Source organism: Artemia franciscana, chromosome 21, assembly GCF_032884065.1.
Source record: "Artemia franciscana chromosome 21, ASM3288406v1, whole genome shotgun sequence".
NCBI lineage: Eukaryota > Metazoa > Arthropoda > Branchiopoda > Anostraca > Artemiidae > Artemia > Artemia franciscana.
In genome coordinates, this window is record NC_088883.1 from 21613402 (window position 1) to 21635148 (window position 21747).

Genomic DNA, 21747 nt, shown 5'->3' on the forward strand with positions numbered 1-21747 from the left:
TTGGATAAACTTTTGAAAAAAGAAATACCTGCAATTTAAAGGGAATCTCTGTAATTGTGTGTCGTATCGTATGTGTCGTAGGTAGGTAGTGGAAATGGTTGTAAATTCAATCTAAAACCTGGTGAGGGTTAAAGTTCTAATAAATCTGTTGAAATTGAAATATTATAAAAATATTAATACAGAAAATAGCGAGTTATAGAAATCACCCCTCCAGAAAAAAAATTGAAAGCTCTCCACCATCTGAAAAAATAAATGATATTTAATATTTCCTGCATAATGTTTTGCCTTTCATCTTCTGACCGCTATAGCAAGTTAATTCAGCTTATTATTGTCCAACAAAATTGGTCCTCTACCATCTTTTGGGTTCATGCACTCTTTCTGACGATTTGCATAAGTCAAACAATTCAGCATGACGCCTAAGTTTGTGGCATTGCTTAGAGTAGGAAATGAAGATAAAGATACAACTTATATATTCATAAAATATATGTATTAAACATTAAACAATAGTTCTTTTAGGGGTGTAACAAGAAAAACAGAATGGAGAGATATAAATGCATAAAATACATTTAAAACGAAAGTTTCGAGTATAGGCAATAAAGCACTAATTAACTATTGATTCTTTTTAAAAAAAGGTATTTTAATAAACAGTGTCAACTTTGATGAAATCTCTTAAATTTACTAATAAAAAATTTACTTGCGCTTCTTTGCGCATCTTTACAGTACCTTTCTAAGTTTTAAATTTATATATATTTCTCTTAAATTACTGAATTCACAATTTTATAACAAAAGGTCTGTTTCTCTGATTCCACTCCCACCATTTCTATTTATTACACGGTAGATGTCAACGTCAATATTACGATGGACGTTTATAATGACCAGTTCTGTCAGTCTTGAGTCCTGTAAGTTTAGGGCTCTTCGCTAGTATTTCCTCTTCTATTCCTCCTATAACACTTTAATAAAGACCAAAATCGTCAGAAAAATATGAACTCTAAAAAGGATGCATGTAGGTATATGCTTCAACTGAGCATCAACTGTATCGAAATATTCCATAAAAACCAATAACTATGCTTTGGCTATTTTTAAGTTTGATTGGTAAAGATTGTGGATTTAAATGCTCAGGGTATCAAGCTGTGATATATTCCTAGTTATTTAATTTTTTAATCTTGAGATTTCCAGATATTCAACCCGAAAGTCTAAATCTCAATATGTCTGTTAAACTAAAAAAAAAATATAAAATTTGACTCAGATTTAGCATTAAGTAAGAAAATTGCTACAGGAAAAAACCAAGATTAGCAACTGATCTTGATAAGCAACTTATAATCTGACTCCCTTTTTCAACAAATATGGAAAAAGGTATGGAAAAAATCTATCTTTACACACATAGCCACAACAAATATTTTAATTCTAGCCAACGGAGAATAGGACCCGATGTGTCAGCTTAAAACACAAGTAACAGAAGATAAGCATATATTAACAAAATATAAAAATAAGGCAAGTCAAGAAGTGATTTCATAGTAAAATTTATTAAATTATTTACATTGAATTATTAAATAAATGAATTACTTATCAAAACACCTAGCCCCAATAAATTCAGCCACAAAAAGGCGAAAGGAGGACTGCTCTACACTTAAAATTTATCTCTTTCACTTAAGCAGAGCCATATTAAAAACATCATGAAAATATTTTGATTTATAAACAACTAATCGTAGAAACATGATTGAATGCCATGCATCAAAATAAGTGTAAAAATCCTCAGCGGTATATGTATTATTACGGACAAATATTATTACGGACAAATATATGCAATCCCTATAGAAAAACATAATTATATTTTGTGACTGCTTGGTAATTAGGAAAACCAGCATAAAACATTACGATCTGACAATGTTGCAAATAAGGAATCATAAACAAGCTGAACCAACTAAAGTGCGGTCGAGAATTACAAGATTAGTTAGGTGACAGGCCCGATTACTTCTCCTAAGCGTTAGCCGAGGCGTAAACTAACGCCAGAGGTTATTAGGATCAAACCGTTCGTGGTAACAAACTGTAAGTAAGGAGCGACCCGATTCGATAGTAATTGAAACTCCGAAAAACGGAATTATCAATAGGTTAGAAAGGCTACTTTTGAAGAGCATATAGCCATTAAACTGTCATTTCTACCAACATTATAGCCTCAACTGGCTTTTTTCCCGTATTGAACTGTTCATAATCGAGGTGACTTACTTCCTATCTCCATAAACTGTAAAAAAAAACCCACATAAATCTGAAGTTTATATCATATAGTGGCACTGAATATAAAATTTTTATTGAAGCCCATCAATTAAACGAATCCAAAAAAACTATTACAAACCTTAGTAGTAAATGATGAGATGGTGAATGTCCAGAGGTCTGGATAGTACCGTCGATATCCAGAAGGCAAGACTAAACTCTTAGTTGGAAACTATGAGCCACAGCACACATTACCTACGAAATTTTGTGATGTTATTTTATACAGCAGAATTCCAGTTCACATTTATTTGGGATTTCATACCAAATCCTCTCATCAACTGTAATTTGCGATATATTTATCTTCTTAGCATATCATAATCAAATAATGTATCCACTTGCAACTTAAAAGTTGTCGAAAAAACAAATTGCTGATTAGAAAAGTAGAGTTTAAATATTTAAACTATGAAAATGAAACACTTATTCACCACCAAACCACACCACTTCTGGCCCGTTATGCTTGGTACAGGCAGAAGAGACTTGGTGGTGAACTATCTATGAGATATGCAAATCCTATTGTTGGAACCTTTGCTCTAATTAATCATATAGCTGTTTTTTTCTTTTTATGGGTCTCTTTAATCATACTTCCCTTTATCTCTTTCTTGCGATAATAGTAGAATCCTTATTACCAGAATGATTTGTGCATGTTCCGATGCTCCTCCAATTCAGTTGGGGGCAGTAATGAGATGGCAGTAAAGAGCAAACTCTTACTTAGCCCTTATTAGATATTGGGTTGCTTTGGCAGACATCTTCGGCCTTCTGTTAGGAGTAATTAACTCTTCCTTGGCCCAAATTAGTTAAACGGTTGAATTAAGTTACTGAAGGTCGTCACACACGTGTTTAACCAGTTTATTGTGAACTTTAAGATAGCAGACTTATAAGAATTTTCTGCAAATCTAACCATTTTAGCATAATACTCTTTATATTTAGTTCTGAATTTCTTTTTAGTTTTAAGAATAGGGATTTCCCGCCCCCGAGTAAAAAAGGGCTACAGATATTATGAAAAATACAAAAATTAATATCCAATTATCGATTGTGGTCACCGAGATGGAACTTTCTGATATTGTAAAGGAGACGAGGAATGTTGAATTAAACCCACAAATCTTCTTGAGCCTGGATTTTCAATGGAAAATAAAGAGTAACATCAAAACCCAAAATATACATTTTTATACCTCAAAATTAATTCCAAAACGGACATTTTTAGTTACTTATTAAGATTGTTTAATATACATTCAAGCAGATTCTGAAAAAAATTATATTAGCATCTCACAGGTCAAAAGCCTTATAGACGTTTTGAGAAATAAATAATCAGTATTGAAAGAGCAATTGAGGTTATTTGTTGCTGAAGGTCACTATGTATGTGACCAACATATCCAGAATTTTTGCCACTGTGCTTTAATATTCTTTAATGTGTGCTTTAATATTATTGTGCTTTAAAAGTCTAATATTTTTATTTATCCGTATTTGAACTATTATTTGTACGTCATGAAAAGGCAGTGTGGTCTTCAAAAATACCTACAAGACGTAATTTTCGTGAGGGTGAAAGTTTAATTTGTTTTGAATTAAAACTCGCTTAATTTGAATTGTACCTTCCATGGAAAGTAAAGAGCAGTACCTAACCCTAAAAGTGCATATACAACACCGTCAAGAGGTTTCCAAAACAAGCCCTCGAGGCAAATCTCATATATTTATTATACTGACTATTTTCAGTTTTCCCTCTAAAATAATCCCTCCCCCCTCCCAAAAAAGAAGACATTTTTGATGTGATTTTGGAATTTCAATCTTCTAAATTGCATATAAAACTATGAATTTAATCACTGTTTTTTTTTTCATCAGTATATTCTAAGTCAGTTCTCATTCAGCACTCAATGAGTAAACTTGTTTGACTACATTTAAACTAACGCAGCAAATGCTATGAAATGTTTTTGACTCTTGTGAATGCTCGTGATAGCATGAAATAATTTTAATTGATAATTGGATAAGAAGGATTTTCCTGCATCCTGTAGTTTTTGGCCAGCGATTTCTGTTTTAAGAAAGTTATTTATTTGGCTGTAAGAGGCGCCCTTTTAACGCATATGTATATTGCACGCTGGGAACTAGCGAGGGTAAATATAGTTCATTAAAAGGTAGGCAAATAGTCTTATTTTCATATCATTACTATGGGAAATAAAGGCAGTGGTAAACGTAACCGAATTGAAGCGGACTTATTTGACCCTGTGATGAATTTGACAAATAATTCTGATGGTAGCGTTCTCACTGATTGTCAGAGAACAAATGCTGAGAATATTATTAAAATTTTGGAAATGGTGCAGTCCATAAATACAAACATTGAGGCACTCCAACATATTGTCCTGGATATAAAATCTGACATAAATGCAGTGACCAATCGTGTTACTTCGATAGAAAATAAAAATAATGTGCTTGAGAATGAACTTGCAACAGTTAAATCTGAACATCTGGTTTTGCAGAATATTGTGGAGAGCCAATCGGAGATAATTAATAAATGTAATGAAGAAATGAATTCAGTAGTCGGCCAATCTTTTATTGAAGAAAATCGCAATAAATATGTAACCTATTATTTTGGGGCTTAAATGAAGTACCTATTGAGGATGCCAAGTTTCTGACTTCCGAAGTGTTGGTGCATAAATAGTCATTGGATAGCGGAAATTTGCCGTCTTTTAGTGTTGTTCAGTGTTCTAAAAAGTTTGTTAAAATTAAAGCAGATAATACACAGGTTCGATTTTCTTTGTTTTTTAAATGCGAAAAAACTTAAAGGGAAACAGTTCAACATTTATAAAAATGTTTTTATTGGTGATAATGTTACGCCTCGTGTGCTTATTGTGCGCAATGAGCTCCTGGGTATCCGTAAATGTCTAGTGGATAAAGTAGTGGAATTCTGGGTACCCCCTACCTTACCCCCTATTATTTGTAGACAAAAAATAACACTGTAGCTAAAGTGCTTTGGTACAATGCAAAGGGTCTGTAGATACCGTAATTTGTGTATTTTGGCCGATTAAGTCCTATTGAAGTTTTATTAAATTATTTTTTAAATTATCTTATGATGTTGGGGTTTGTGTTTATTACTAAGTTGTTAGCCGTTGCGTTAGGAGCTTGTTATTTTTATTTTTATTGAAAACATGTACCACGGTTTTTTTAAGTTTAATGATAATGGATAACTATGGAGTATTAGCCGTCTTAATACTCTGGAAGTTTCCAATGTATATTTTTGGGATATATTTATGGAGCAGCTGCATTGGAGTTATGACATTGGGGCAGCTGTTGTAGGTTACAACAGCATAAAAATGACATAGACAAGGCCTTAATTTCAAATAGTTCGAACAACTCCTTTGATTCTGCTTTAGGTTGGCATATATTTAATAATCCGTCCCACATGATACTTTTTGAAAACTCTTCACTCATTAGTATTGATTTGGGAATAAAGCAGGTGGTTCGAGAATCAATCGAAATTAATCTCAAAATAAATAATAATATTTCTTTGAACAGGGACTTGGGGGAATACTCACTAAATTCTTTATACTCAAATTTAATTAAAAATGATCTAACAAAATATTTTACTAAATCGATTTATAATAGTACTGAACCAACTACGAAAAGGCCTTTGAGACAGGCTGCTAAACAAGCAAGATTAGCTTTAAGAAATTGCATCTAATCATTTTATTCTCTTCAGTTTGAATGAGCTTATATTCTCATTTCATTCTTTTCGCCAGTCCTGGTTGAACTTCGTTGAAGTAAGGATGCTAGGGCTATTTTTAAAAAAAGTTTTAAAAAGAGTTTTTAATTATTCAGTTTTGATCCTCACAATTTGATGTAAGTTCTTTTATATATATATATATATATATAAATATATATATATATATATATATATATATATATATATATATATATATATATATATATATATATATATATATATATATATATATATATATATATATATATATATATATATATATATATATATATATATATATATATATAGTTTCTCTCTTATTCTTGTATTGTGCTGAAGACGGCCCTTGGACATAGGGCCGAAATATCTACAGAAATAATTTCCACTGTCTTGAAATTTTCCCTATTGTCTCTACGTTGTATTTGTTTGTTATGGAAAGGCAGTGTGGTCTTCGTCACTATTTTCGCCTAGCTTATGGGGAGCAGTTGACCTATGATATTTTTTATTTTATTAGTCTAGGTAAAAAACATGCTAATATTATCAATCAACAAAATTTTTTAGAATCCTGTAGAAATGAAAACCTTATTCCCAAGTCTTTAAGATATAAATTACATTTAAATACCCGGAAAGAAGCGCAATTTGCCCATACACTACAGTTAAAAACCCTAGTCCATATTATTAAGGACAAAAAAACAGAAACGACATATTATTTCTTCAGAGAGAAAATCTTTGGAAAATTTTTTGCTGGAAAACCTGTCCACCGTTAATTTTGCTCAAGTTGTTAGATTAGAAAGGAATTTGTTTAGCCACGATTTTCGCTTGTCCAAGGAACGCCTCTATAAAAAATTAGAAGGCTTACGAAACGAATCTTCGATGAGAAACCGTATTTATTCTCCAAGATTCACTCCTGGACCTGCTATCGTTAACCTCTCTTCTAAAACATTGGAACCCCAGGAAATCGAAACACTAGAAAAAGGTCCAAAAATTTTCTTTTCTACCGAAACAGGTTCCTGTGGCAGATATAGTTTCCTCTCTAGAGTCCGCTTTGCATAAACACTATTCTTCTGTCTCTAACCCGGATGAAGTTAGATCTGGTCTTATAAATATCCTCTATAACAGCCAAAAAGAGTTTAAGCCTCCTACCAATTCCACAACGGAAAACTTGCATGACATAAAAATACTAACTAATCTCCGAAAAGATCCTTCTATTATAATAACTAAAGCAGACAAAAGCAATTCATTTGTTGTCATGAATACGACAGACTATGACAACAAAATTCTTTCGCATTTAAATGACACAATTAAATATCAAACAATAACTCATGATCCTACTGATCAGTTCACTAATAATACTGTAAATGAACTAAAGCAGCTGAAACAAAATGGTAAAATCACCCACAACTATACAATAAATTTTTTCCCCGTGGTAGTTTCTGTCCTAAACTCTACGGTTTACCAAAAATACATAAACAAGGTATTCCCTTAAGACCTATCGTAGCTTGTACTAAAGCCCCCGCTGCCAATATTAGAAAATGGCTTTGTAGCTTTCAAACCTTTACTGTATTCTAAAAATTCCTATATTCGTAACTCGGCAGATTTGGTTAAAAAACTTAGCAACACAAGTATTTCAGAAAACACAATAGTTAGTAGTTTCGACATTGTTTCAATGTATACAAATATAGATGTAACTGTTTCAGAGGAATTATTAAAAAATAAAATAGAAGAAAATTACCACTTGATCGAGACTTCAGCGACAGGAATTGATTGTGAAGTTTTAATGACTCTTGTTAAAATTTGTAATAAGTTATCTATGAATTTTCAATTTCGCGATTCTTTTTATCAGCAAAAAAATGGGTTACCCATGGGAGCACCTTTATCCGGGCTACTAGCAAATATTTATGTCGAGAATCTTGAGAATTGGGCATTGAATTCTTATTTTTTAAAACACGTCTATTGGGGTCGTTACATGGATGACGTAATTTCACTTTGGAATTATAGGGAAGCTGAGCTTCGGGGCTTCTTAGATCATCTTAACACTTATGACCGAAATTTGCAGTTCACCCTAGAAGTTGAAATTGAAAATAAAATTCAGTTTTTAGATGTATTAATTATTCGTAATTCTGATGAACTGGATTTTACTATATATCGAAAGCCAACACAAAACAATAGATATCTTCACTTTAATTCAAATCACCCCCCACAAGTTAAAAGAGCAGTTGTAACTTCCCTCATTGATCGTGCCCTGAATATTTGCTCCAATTCATATATAAATGCAGAAATAAACTTTATCAGAGATATTCTTTTTGGTAATGGACACCCCATTCTTTTTGTCAATAAAATGATTAACTGTAGAATAAAAAGACATTCTTGTAAAATCGAAGAAGATACTTTACAATGTGAGGCTACTGATAAGCCCTCAAATATTGTCTATCTTCCGTGTATCCCAAAGATCACAACAAAATTAAAAAATATTTGCACAAAAAACAATCTGTACGTAGTTTTTACTAATAATTTTAAAATCATCAATTTCTTAAACTCGGGTAAAGATAAGACCCCAGTTACTCGCCAAAGAGGGGTCTATCAAATACCATGTGATTGCGGAAAATACTATGTCGGCAGGATCCATCAGAATCTAGACAAATGGTTACAACAGCATAAAAATGACATAGACAAGGCCTTAATTTCAAATAGTTTGAACAACTCCTTTGATTCTGCTTTAGGTTGGCATATATTTAATAATCCGTCCAACATGATACTTTTTGAAAAGTGTTCACTCATTAGTAATGATTTGGGAATAAAACAGGTGGTTCGAGAATCAATCGAAATTAATCTCAAAATAAATAATAATATTTCTTTGAACAGGGACTTGAGGGAATACTCACTAAATTCTTTATACTCAAATTCAATTATAAATGATCTAACAAAATATTTTACTAAATCGATTTATAATAGTACTGAACCAACTACGAAAAGGCCTTTGAGACAGGCTGCTAAACAAGCAAGATTAGCTTTAAGAAATTACATCTAATCATTTTATTCTCTTCAGTTTGAATGAGCTTATATTCTCATTTCATTCTTTTCGCCAGTCCTGGTTGAACTTCGTTGAAGTAAGGATGCTAGGACTATTTTTAAAAAAAGTTTTAAAAAGAGTTTTTAATTATTCAGTTTTGATCCTCACAATTTGATGTAAGTTCTTTTATATATATATATATATATATATATATATATATATATATATATATATATATATATATATATATATATATATATATATATATATATATGTATATATATATATATATATATATATATATATATAAATATATATATATATATATATATATATATATATGAATATAAATATATATATTTATATATATATATATATATATATATATATATATATATATATATATATATATATATATATATATATATATATATATATATATATATATATATATATATATATAATATATATATATATATTTATATATATATATATATATAATATATATATATATATATAATATATATATATATATATATATATATATATATATATATTTACATATATATAGTTTCTCTCTTATTCTTGTATTATGCTGAAGACGGCCCTTGGACATAGGGCCGAAATATCTACAGAAATAATTTTCACTGTCTTGAAATTTTCCCTATTGTCTCTACGTTGTATTTGTTTGTTATGGAAAGGCAGTGTGGTCTTCGTCGCTATTTTAGTATAAATAACGACCGGGACACAGGGACACAACTACAACGGAGAACCCGGGGGCACAAGGGAGATATATAAATGACGACCGAGACACAGGGAATATTCGATTAGCAATCACCATCAACAGAGCTCAAGGGCAATCATTAGAATAATAAGGTATAGATCTGAATAAGGATTGTTTTTCCCATGGACAATTATATGTTGCATGTTCAAGAGTCGGTAAACCTGACAATCTATTTATATGCACATCCAATAGGACAGCGAAGAATGTTGTATGTTTGCAAGTTTTACGTAGTTAAAAACATATACATATATATATATATATATATATATATATATATATATATATATATATATATATATATATATATATATATATAATATATATATATATATATATCTATATTCACAGTTGGGACACAGGGACAAAACTACAATGGCGCGTAACTAATATGGCGCGTAACGACTTACGCACGTGGGGGGGATTGGGGAGGCGCGAAGCGCCCCCACCGACTAAGTATTGAGGTGGCACAAAGCACCACTCCAGCAGCTAGTATACATATAAAAACAGGTTGTTTGTGTGTTGTGTGTTGACTGACGTCATGCATGTTTGTCGACTGACGTCATTATAAGAATTGAGCATTAAGCCGTCATGAAGTTGTTTGTCGACTCACTTCATGTTTGTCGACTGATGAAATTACAGACCAGGACACCAGGACAAAAATGACGACCGGGACACCTGGAATATAAATGACGACCGGGACACTCAAAGAGAAATTACAGACTGGGACACTGAGACACAAATAACGATCGAGACACAAGGGATATAAATGACGATCAGGACACAGGGACACAACTACAACAGGAACGCCGGGGGCACAGGGGGATATTTATTAGGGGGATATTTACAGGGGGAATTTTATTAGTTTTCTTTTTCTCTTCTATTTTTCAGTTTTTTCCTTTTTTTTAGTTTTTTTTTAGTTTTTAGTTTTTTTAGTTTTTTTAGTTTTTTTAGTTTTTTAGCTTTTTTATTTTTTTCATTAGTTTTTATTTTTTTTGTAGTTTTTGCCTTTTTTTTAGTTTTTTCAGTTTTTTTTTAGTTTTTAGCTTTTTACATTTTTTAGCCTAACCAGGATTTGAACCTGGGACCTTCATTCTCCGTTCTGACACCCTCTCTCACCGAGTGACTACTCCAGCATGTTCATTTTGGTGTTTTAAATGGTATATTATTAACCAAATTAATGTGTTTACAATATACTAAGCATCGTCATAACAAAAATGACGACAACTAATTTCATGACGTCAGCCGACACAGAAACATGACGTCACCTGATCCACAGATCCACAGACAGACAACTTATTTTTATATATATAGATATATATATATATATATATATATATATATATATATATATATATATATATATATATATATATATATATATATATATATAGAAGAAGATCTACTGAAGATGGCGGTAAAACAGCAATAATAAAGAAGCGTAACAGTACCCATACGAAGTAGATAACCAGTGGGCTGTTCCATATTCCCCATTATTATCAAAAACATTTATTGCACACATAAACGTTGAATACTTTAACTCCGTAAAGGCAATCAAATGCATATGTAAATACGTCAACAAAGGCAGTGAAATGGCAGTTTTTGGCTTGCAGTCCGAAATCAAAGATATCGGAGAAATCGTACAATATAAGGCTGGAATTTTGGTCAAAACAATATTGTTGATTTCGTGGACGTCTATATTTTTTGGTGCAAGAATTGCTCTTTCACTTAGCCATTTATTATTTTTATAATCGTTTAGAATATTCGGAAATACTTTTTCAATCAACTCATTTTTGGACGTCACTAAATTACAGAATTCAGCAGGTAGTTGTATACGTCCTGAAATTGAGTCTACTGGGAGCTTTCCGTTTCCAATTGCCAGCAATTGATCTCAAAATGTTTGACCAGAGTCATCGTTTTGCAATCCAACACGCATATTTGTAGTTAATTTTAATGTCTTTACGTGTGCCCATAAATTATAATTTTTCAGGCATGTATTCATTTCGTCTGCAGGGGTTGATGTATGTATTATAGGTAATGTTTGCCTGAAATCTCCCGTAAGTAATATTAATGCTACCAAAGGGTGTCTAATTCCCTCGCAAATCTTTCAAATATTGATCCAGAGCCTCGAGCGATTTTTTTGTGTGCCATTGTGCACTCGTCCCAAATAATAAGTTGGCATTGCTGCAATACTTTACCCATCCCAGATGATTTGGAAATATTGCACGTGGGATTTTCTGTAGAATGCAAATTCAGAGGCAATTTCAAAGCAGAATGAGCAGTTCTTCCACCAGGCATCAACGTTGCGGTTATTCCGGACGACGCAATTGCCAACGCTATATCATTTTTTGATCGAATTGATGCCACACAAACGTTCTACCAGTACATCCTGGCGCATCCAAAAAGAAAATTTCTCCAACGTTGTTATCGACACAATGCATGATCGCATGATAATGTCTTTTTATTCCGACGTTAACTTTGAAATGTTATTTTGTACACACGACAATAGATTACTCGTACTGTAACTTTGTTCACGATCCAATTCTACACATGTCGAAAAAGCAGCGGTACGATTAGCTGAAGGCATTCCCAAATCCTGAAGAGGTTTGTTTGTCATAGATACGCACAAATCTTCTATCATAACTAAAGTGTAGTTATAAATTTCTGATGTAAAATCAAAAGTCATAACTGACGTCTCTAGCCGTTTTCGATGGAGTATATCTTCGGACATTCTCGATTTATATTTCCCCATAACTCTGTAGGAGCTGAAGGAGAGCAAGTTGTTAGAATGATTCCAAACAATGCACGAATTTGACTTGGAGTTGACGTTTCACACGCGTCATTGATGCAGTTATCCCAGTGTTGGTCATTCTCCAATAAATTCAGAGCTTGGCATGCACTACGGTAAGTGTCATGGACCGGATACATTCACCAAAAGCAGGCATAGAAAGAAGCATTCATGTTGATTGAGGTGAACGGTGTAGAGTCTTCCTATCGTGGTATCTTTGAAGATGGTAAGTTGGCCGTCCACTGACTTACCCTGTTTTCGACGTTCAAATACTTTATTTTTACTATTCCAGGTGTAATACGAAGGCACTTCAGTATACAGCAGTTTTCTTGCAAAAGAATCATTTTTGCATAGAGAAAAGAAAGCAGTTAACTTTGTATCCGGTGGATTCAGGGATCTTTGTTGCACGTTGGATTCCGAAAAATAAACACGTTGACCATTCTGTAAATGTAACGCTAAGTGAACAACAGCGGGACTACGTTCATGTATCGGAAATGAAAGAATTCGCCAAACAGCTTCATTACTGCTTATGTATCTTCCAGCCTTATATTGTACGATTTCGTCGATATCTTTGATTTCGGACTGCAAGCCAAAAACTGCAATGTCACTGCCTTTGTTGACGTATTTACATATGTATTTGATTGCCTTTACGGAGTTACAGTATTCAACGTTTATGTGTGCATTAAATATTTTTGATAATAATGGGGAGTATGGAACATCCCACTGGTTATCTACTTCGATGGTGGTACCGTTACGCTTCTTTATTATTGCTGTTTTACTGCCATCTTCAGTAGATCTTCTTCTATATTGTGGGTAACCATCATTACCAGTAATTGTGTTGGGTACTAAAAGTCGAGAATATTGGTTTGTGCACCTTCCTTTGGTCATGCATGGTAAATTTTCGTTCAGTGCACAGCAAGGTCCATGTATCATATTTTTTACAACAATATCATACTTATCCACATTATATCGACTTATCAACAACAATACCCTTATCGACATTTTCATCAGGTATTTCAGCAGAAATCACATCATCAATTTCGTTACCTGTAATTGTATAATGTAGCCAGATTAGCATATGTGCGTGTGGCAATCCTAGTTTTTGCCATTCCACTGAGTACATCCAGCATCGCACTGACCCAAACACTTCAAGTTTTAATATGTACTTTATCAGTGATTTCAACTTTTGTCGGAAGACACGGGCCATAATGTCATAAAAGCTGCTGTATCTCGTCCCAAGATTGATTACATGTAAATGTAATAAATAAATCTGGACGACCATAGAGACGAACATACGCAATAGCATCTTGAGTATGTTCATGTATATGACGGGGACTGCCAGCATATGACGAAGGTAAAATCGTTAATCTTCCAACGTTTGTGGTATTACCGTCATTTACAACTGCATCTCGCAAATGAATGTATTGTTCAGAGCGGAGCTTGGTCTGATTCAGACGGATAAACAGCAAACGTTCTGATTCAATTTTTGCATATATATCAACGACGTATTGGTGAAACAATTGACGGCATTTTAAAATATAATTGTCTTCATCCTGCCGAATCATTAGTCTATATGAATAATAATGCATTGCATTGCATTTCTTATTCATTTCCTTGTTAGTGGCTGGATTTATCAATTTAATTTTAAAGTGATAGCCGTCGGCTCCATCCCAAAAATGATAGGATATTGTAGGGCATCGTAGCATCGATGAGTTTCAGCAATTCTTACCAACTGAGCGTTTCGCTTATGAAGAATAACATCTCGAGGTAAAAACTGATCACCGACCATAACGATTGCCACTTCGTCGATAGTTGGAGCATTGTATCTGCGCAAATGTTGGCCAGGAGGCGTTTTGTCAGCGGAAATAACAACTTTATGCGTATCAGTAGGCATAAAATCGTCAGCTGTTTTGAACAGACGCACTAAATTATTATATTCGTGGAAAAGGTGTTGCAATTGAGAAACGATTGCCCTTTCAATGTCGGGAGAAATTTCGCAACGTGCATGATAAATTTGCCCTTTTAATTTTAAAGTAGGCATAAATTGTTCTGGATTTTCGATTTGGGCACCAAACGACGTCATTTGGAAACATGAGTTAAGTTTTCTGATCTGTAATAAAAAACGCTTAGATTCTGACGTAGTTCCAGTAAGCAAAGTCTTCAATGGCTCTGGTGGTGCAGCCAATAGAGGAAGTTTAACTTTTTCTGAGGCGCAACACATTCCCATTGTTTAACCATTAAATTTCAAGGCCTTGCAATAGGGGCAAATTTTAGACATAGTCCCGATTTGAACAGATCTACTCAAGCTATAATCATTGACTGGGCTGTACCTGAATGATAGGCGAAAATTTTCAGGTTGCTCTTGTGATTCCTCTGCACGCTTTCTTTTCTTACTTTCTCTATCAGCCGCAAGCCTGTTTTCTTGCTGTTCTTGTGATTCCTCGGCACGCTTTCTTTTCTTACTTTCTCTATCAGCAGCAAGTTCTTTGGCATAGACTCTTTGAGCAGCTTCCTCGGCTGTTGCCATTGTAGGTTCTTCAGTCATTTTACAATTAAACATTTTTTCGTGAACGAATGTCTTAAATACCTTATACCTTTAATGACGTCATCTTCATAACAAACATGACGACAACTAACTTCATGACGACATGACATGATGACATGACGTCACTCGAAACTTCATGACAGAATAATGCTCAATCCTCCTAATGACGTCAGTTGAAAAACATGACGTCAGTCGACACACAACATGACGTCAGTAGACAGACACACAGACAAACAACTTATCTATATATATAAAAATAAGTTGTAGATGTGTCGAGTGACGTCATGTTTGTGTGTTGACTGACGTCATGTTTGTCGACTAACGAAACAACAACAGGGACATCGGGACACAAATGACGACCGGGACACCGGGACATAGGGAATATATATGACGACCGGAACACAAGGAATGTTCGATTAGCAATCACCATCAAAAAAGCACCGGGACAAAATGACAACCGGGACACAGGGAATATAAATGACGACCAGGACACTCAAAAAATAATTACAGCCTGGGACACCGGAATACAAATGACAACCGGGACAAAAATGACGACTGGGACACTGGGACACAGGGAATATAAATGACGACCGCTACACTCAAAGAGAAATTACAGACTGGGACACCGGAACACAAATGACGACCGGGACACAGGGAAACAACTACAAGGGGGACGCCGGGGGCACAAGGGGAGATATAAATGAGGACGGGGACACAGGGAATGTTCGATTAGCAATCACCATCAACAAAGCTCAAGGGAAATCACTAGAATAATGAGGTATAGATCTGAATTCAGATTGTTTTTCCCATGGAAAATTATATGTTGCATGTTCAAGAGTCGGTAAACCTGACAATCTATTTATATGCACAGACAATGGGACAGCGAAGAATGTTGTATATTATATATATATATATATATATATATATATATATATATATATATATATATATATATATATATATATATATATATATATATATATATATATATATATTCACAGGTGGGACGCAGGGACACAACTACAATGGCGCGTAACGCTCACGGGGGGGGGGCTTGGGGGCCGCGAAGCGCCCCCAACAACTAGGTGTTTTTATATATAACATATAAAAACAGCTAGTTTTTATATATATATAGATAGATATATATCTATCTAAATTCACAGTCGTCATTTGTGTCCCGGTGTCCCGGTCTGTGTATACATTCGTTTTTGAATTGGTCTTTATTTTAGTTTTTTGTTTTTTACCTTTTTTAGTTTTTTTGTTATACCTCATGATTCTACTGATTGCCCTTGAGCTTTGTTGATGGTGATTTCTAATCGAACATTCCCTGTGTCCCCGTCGTTATTTATATATCCCCCGTTCCCCCCGGCGTCCCCGTTGTAGTTGTGTCCCTGTGTCCCGGTTGTCATTTATATTCCCTGTGTCCCGGTCGTCATTTGTGTCCCGGTGCCCCGGTCTTTATAAACATTCGTTTTTGAATTGGTATATAATGAAATAAATTTTTGTGTTTTTCCCCTTTTTTCTTTTTAGTTTTTTTAGTTTTTACTTTTTTTAGTTTTTTTTAGTTTTTTTCTTTTTTCTTTTTAGTTTTTTTTGTAGTTTTTACCTTTATCGTTTTTTTGTTTTTTTTTGTTTTGGTTTTCCCCTTTTTTTCATTTTTAGTTTTTTAGCTTTTTATTAGTTTTTAGTTTTTTTCTTTTTATTTTTTGGAGTTTTTACCTTTTTTTAGTTTTTTTAGTTTTTTTTTTATTTATTTCCTGGTCGTCATTTATACTCCCTGTGTCCCGGTCGTCATTTGTGTCCCGGTGCTTTGTTGATGGTGATTGCTAATCGAACATTCCTTGTGTCCCGGTATATGCACAGACAATGGGACAGCCAAGAATGTTGTACATTCGCAAGTTTTACGTAGTTAAAATATATATATATATATATATATATATATATATATATATATATATATATATATATATATATATATATATATATATATATATATATATATATATATATATATATATATATATATATATATATATATATATATATATATATATATATATATATATATATATATATTCACAGGTGGGACACAGGGACGCAACTACAATGGCATGTAACTAATATGGCGCGTAACGACTTGTGCGCGTGGGGGTGCGCAACCAACTAGGTGTTGGGGTGGCGCGAAGCGCCACCCAAACAGCTAGTATATATATATATATATATATATATATATATATATATATATATATATATATATATATATATATATATATATAAATAAGTTGTATGTATGCATGTTTGTTTGTTTGTGGGTTTGCATATGACGTCATTATAAGTATATAAGGCTTTGTATATGAAGTCATTATAAGATGACACTACAGACCGGAACACAAATGACGAGCGGGACACAGGGAATCTAAAATTAAATGTCTTAACAATCTCAGACAGTTGCATAACAATAACTACTATTGACGTTTGGATGCAAATCATTGTCTTTTTATAGCTTCTATAAGCGTTTTTGACCTGGAGGCATTCTTGTTTTTAAAAGTCAAAAAAGAGTTCAGAATTGGAAATAAATTATATTCGTTTTACAGGATTTTTTTGCCATGGGGAGGTACCCTTAGGTTCCATCCACTTGTAAGATATAATAAAATGGCGAAGCAAAAATGTTTTTCGTAACCCTGTGTTAAAAAAGAAATGATGACAGATTTGCAATCAATCATGGTACATGTGCAAAACTGTAATTGAAGACGGATAAATAATCTATTACATAAAGACCTTATTACAAAATTCCTTTGAACATATGTTTCATGCCTTTCAACGAGAAAGTTCAAAGTAACCTGACATGCAACTATTGCTTATATACTGGTTCATGGCCTTGGGTATCTGCCAAAGAAACCTCTTAGCTAACATATGGGTCCTTGTGAGAGTGAATTGCCTTCAATAGGTGCCTTTGGGGAGAAGACCTTGGTGTATAGCCCTAATGGTCGTATCTACTATCTATCAAAGGTAATGCTAGAGCGTTGCCTATAGTGAAGGTCAAAAGGCTCCAATGATTTATTATCAAGTATACGGCTTAACGACTACGTCAATTTTTGGAGCATAGATAAATGTTACCTGTTTGGTTGTATCTGTTAGGTACCTGTCTCAAAGCCTAGTGCTAACACACAAGGTCTAAAGTGGCAATTGAGTTAAAGCTTAAGAAGAAGATTATAAGAAGTTTCTTCGGGACGGTTTCCTCTATACAATAAGGATATAAACACACAAATCGTAACCTGTATCGGTTGTTTTACACAGTGAGTTGAGTGTAAGTCTTAGAATTGCTGTAAAATCAATTCAAGCCCACTTTTCTGAAGAAACAGGCTGGTTTGGCCAATAAAAATAGCATAATTAGATATTATAAGGTTTCGCAAAACTGAAAAAATGGCTGGCTCAAGATTTCAGGGGCCTAGCTACAATCTATGATTAAAGTATTAAGAAATTACAATACCACCAACCTTGTAGATAGAATGAAATATAGGCTTAAGATGTAAGGGAGCTCTTACCCAAGTAACCCCAAGGAACAGACGCAAATTTTGAGTTTTCTAATTACAAAAAGAAAATGTTATGAATTTTTACGTGCTTTGAAAATAGTGTGAAATTTTTCAAGCGAGTGGTAAATAATAAAGAGTTGAGAGAAAAGATGTCGAATCAACATGGTGGAACATAATATTGTTTCGTTAATTTGTTATCTATTTCGTTAATATTGTGTCGTTAATTTGTCAATAAATTGAGCAAACTATATGTATAACCTCCAGGGTTTAAGATTAGTATTGGCAAGTTATTCAGAATTTGAATTTACAAAAGAGGGAGCTGTCGTCCTGGGCAATTAGTCGTTCACTCATTTAGTTTTTTAAAGATTTCTGTGTCTCCCAAATAATTCCGTGTGTATACGGAAAAAGAAAGCAATGTTTTTTGGACATATTCTAATGTTCAAATATTATGCTAAAAAACTTTTTTAAGGACAAAGAATAGCTAGATTAAGGGGATGGCCGGCTTTCTCATATCTATGGTAATTTCAAACAATTCTGAAATTCCATTTCTGCTTATCTTCTTAGAAAATTGTTTTGTTTGTTCTCTGTATTCTTGACATTACATCATGAACAAACAGATATGGTTGTAACTCCGTTTGCAAGTTGGAGTTGTTGATCTTCCGTTGATATAAATAATTTTCACGCAACCCTTTTCCTAACATGGTTACCTATGATGACTCTAAGAGATAATTCTTGGATTTTAGAAGAATACACAATTATTGTTTTTTATACCACAAATTGTGTACTTGTTCAATCCAGTACAATCGTGTACAAAACAAAAACACAACTCAAATTATGTTTGAATCGTTCTCCTTTTATTGAAATAATATAGCTTTATTTCTAAACTAAATTTATACTATCCTTTTAGGTCTCTTCAACAGCAATCAATATAACAATTCCTGTTCATGTATGCCGACAAAACTAGAAAGCAGTTATGTTTTCGTTTGTACCGATTATTTTGCTGAAGTTTACAAGGTGAAATTCGTGTCTTTATGGTTTTCCTCGTAGTAATGAGAGTGGATTATAATAAAAATCGAAAATAAATCTTAGCAGAGCCTTGCCTAAAACACAAGTAGGTGCTTGTATGATAAACCCCCTACGAATCAAGTTTTTCATTCATTGACGCATTATAGAACTGTTTTTGTTTTTGTTTGTTTTTTTGTTAGCTTCTTTCAGCTTCGCGTGAGACATGACAAAGAGAAGTAACCGAAAAGATGGGAAATGTATAATTTGGGCTAAATATTTACGTATTAGGGTGGAGAGGAGAGTTTGTTTTGGTAAACTATTAAGACAGTGTCAAGGTAGACGACAATTATTACTACATAGTATGCAGAATAATTGTACCCAACACATTAGGTATGCAGACCCGCTATAGCCTAAATTTGTTTCTAAGTTATTATATTTTTATCTTACTGTGGTATATTTCATTCGGATTGAGCGTCGAAGAAACATCTTGGAAGATTATTAGGCAGGGGTATATCATGCAAGTACCCACGATTATGCAAAGGCTCACTAAGATCACTAAGAAGGGACTGTGAAAAATTCGAATGATCTGGATGGCTTAATATCAGAAAAACGGCGAAAGATTCAGATAGATCCTTTTGGCCCATTTATATTGAATGATACTTCAACTTTTTAGAAGAAATACAATGGGCTTGCTTTTTTGCAAAATAATAGTAGTCATTACTTAACTGAAGATCATTAGGAACAAAATTATGATGATACTATATTTTTTTTTTTTTCCAAATCAATAATGGTAGTGTGACAGGACGTCCAATTTTGTAGAAAGTAATTCCGTGAAAATTGTGGCAAATAAAGTTGTATTGCTCTTACTTTGGTCAGCTGAAATAGACTTGTGGCCACCGGAAAATAACAAGCTGCTTTCATCTGACTCTATTTCAATTCCCATTGAATATGTTCCACCTGATAATGAGCAAGAACTAAAAGAGCAGGAAGGTGGAACCAGCATACCCGAATAGATTCCATCTTGGAAAGTGTCAGGGTCTATAAACAGAGAACAATGTATTTTTTAAAACAGGCACATCAAATAGTTCGTGGTAACGAACTGTAAGTAAGGAGTGATGCGGGTTAATAGTAACCAAAATTCTAGAAAACGCAATTTTGATACCAATAGATACATCAAAAGCGTTCGTTTATTATGCTGATTCCAAATATATAAGGTTCACTGAGTTTAATATTACCAATCAAATTTTACGAGACTGAAAAAATTTGCCCTTTCGTAAAAAAAAAAGTTAGAAACGCCCCATCAAAGCCAAATAATCTTAATGAAAATCACACTTTGAGGTTCGGCATATCAGAGAATAAGAATTTAGAGGTTTCGAGCTCCTATTTGCAAAACTTCGGAATTTGTATTTTTACCAGAAGAAAGGTCACGGGTGCAACACGGGTGCGAACTTTCTGCCGGGGAGTTTTTCTCCGGAGACAATTTTTCATGGGAAAGGAAGTTTTCAGAGGGGTTAATATTTCCTGGAAACTTTCACTGAGGGTATTTCTCAGAATTCCTATACAAAATTCTTTTTATTTGTTTTAGTTTCTCTTTGCCGAATCAATTTTACCAGAGTTTGATTTGAGTCCCCCGCCCTCCAAACATTTTTCTTACTCATGAAAACATAAAAAATGAATATAAACAAACTTTATGTGTTTTTAGTTTTTGTATACCCCCCCCCCAAAAAAAAAAATACCGGAATTTTTATAAGAAATTCTTTTTATTTGTCTTGGTTTCTCTTTACCGACTCAATTTTACATGTAGAGTTGTTAAGGGCTATTGTCCGGGGCAAATTTTAACTGGGCTTGCATTGTCTAAAAGATACTTCCATGGGGAGGAGGATTATTTTGTGGAAAAGAAAAAGTAAACCCTTTTATTTTCAAATATCTCAAAGTATCTTCAAACTCGAAATATTCCAGATATAAATAGTACATAATGTAACATTTTTAAGCCCTAAGCCTTTTGCAACTCCACTATGTTTAACATTTCAATTAGAACATTAAGAAGTGTTTTTAAAACTACCCAAAATTTTTTCCGAACAACCTTTCCAACTTTTCCAAAAAGCTTTTTATCAACCTTTCCAAAGTTT

At 33.3% G+C, this 21747-nt stretch overlaps 1 protein-coding gene across 1 annotated transcript in view; it reads right to left on the reverse strand.

Moving 5' to 3' along the window:
• Positions 1-21747, reverse strand: part of LOC136040852 (uncharacterized) — a 58129-nt gene that overhangs the window by 31142 nt on the left and 5240 nt on the right. The window contains exon 2 of the mRNA XM_065725224.1: positions 2351-2463. The gene's annotated coding sequence lies outside the window, so the exon portion shown is untranslated. The remainder of the gene's footprint in view (positions 1-2350; positions 2464-21747) is intronic.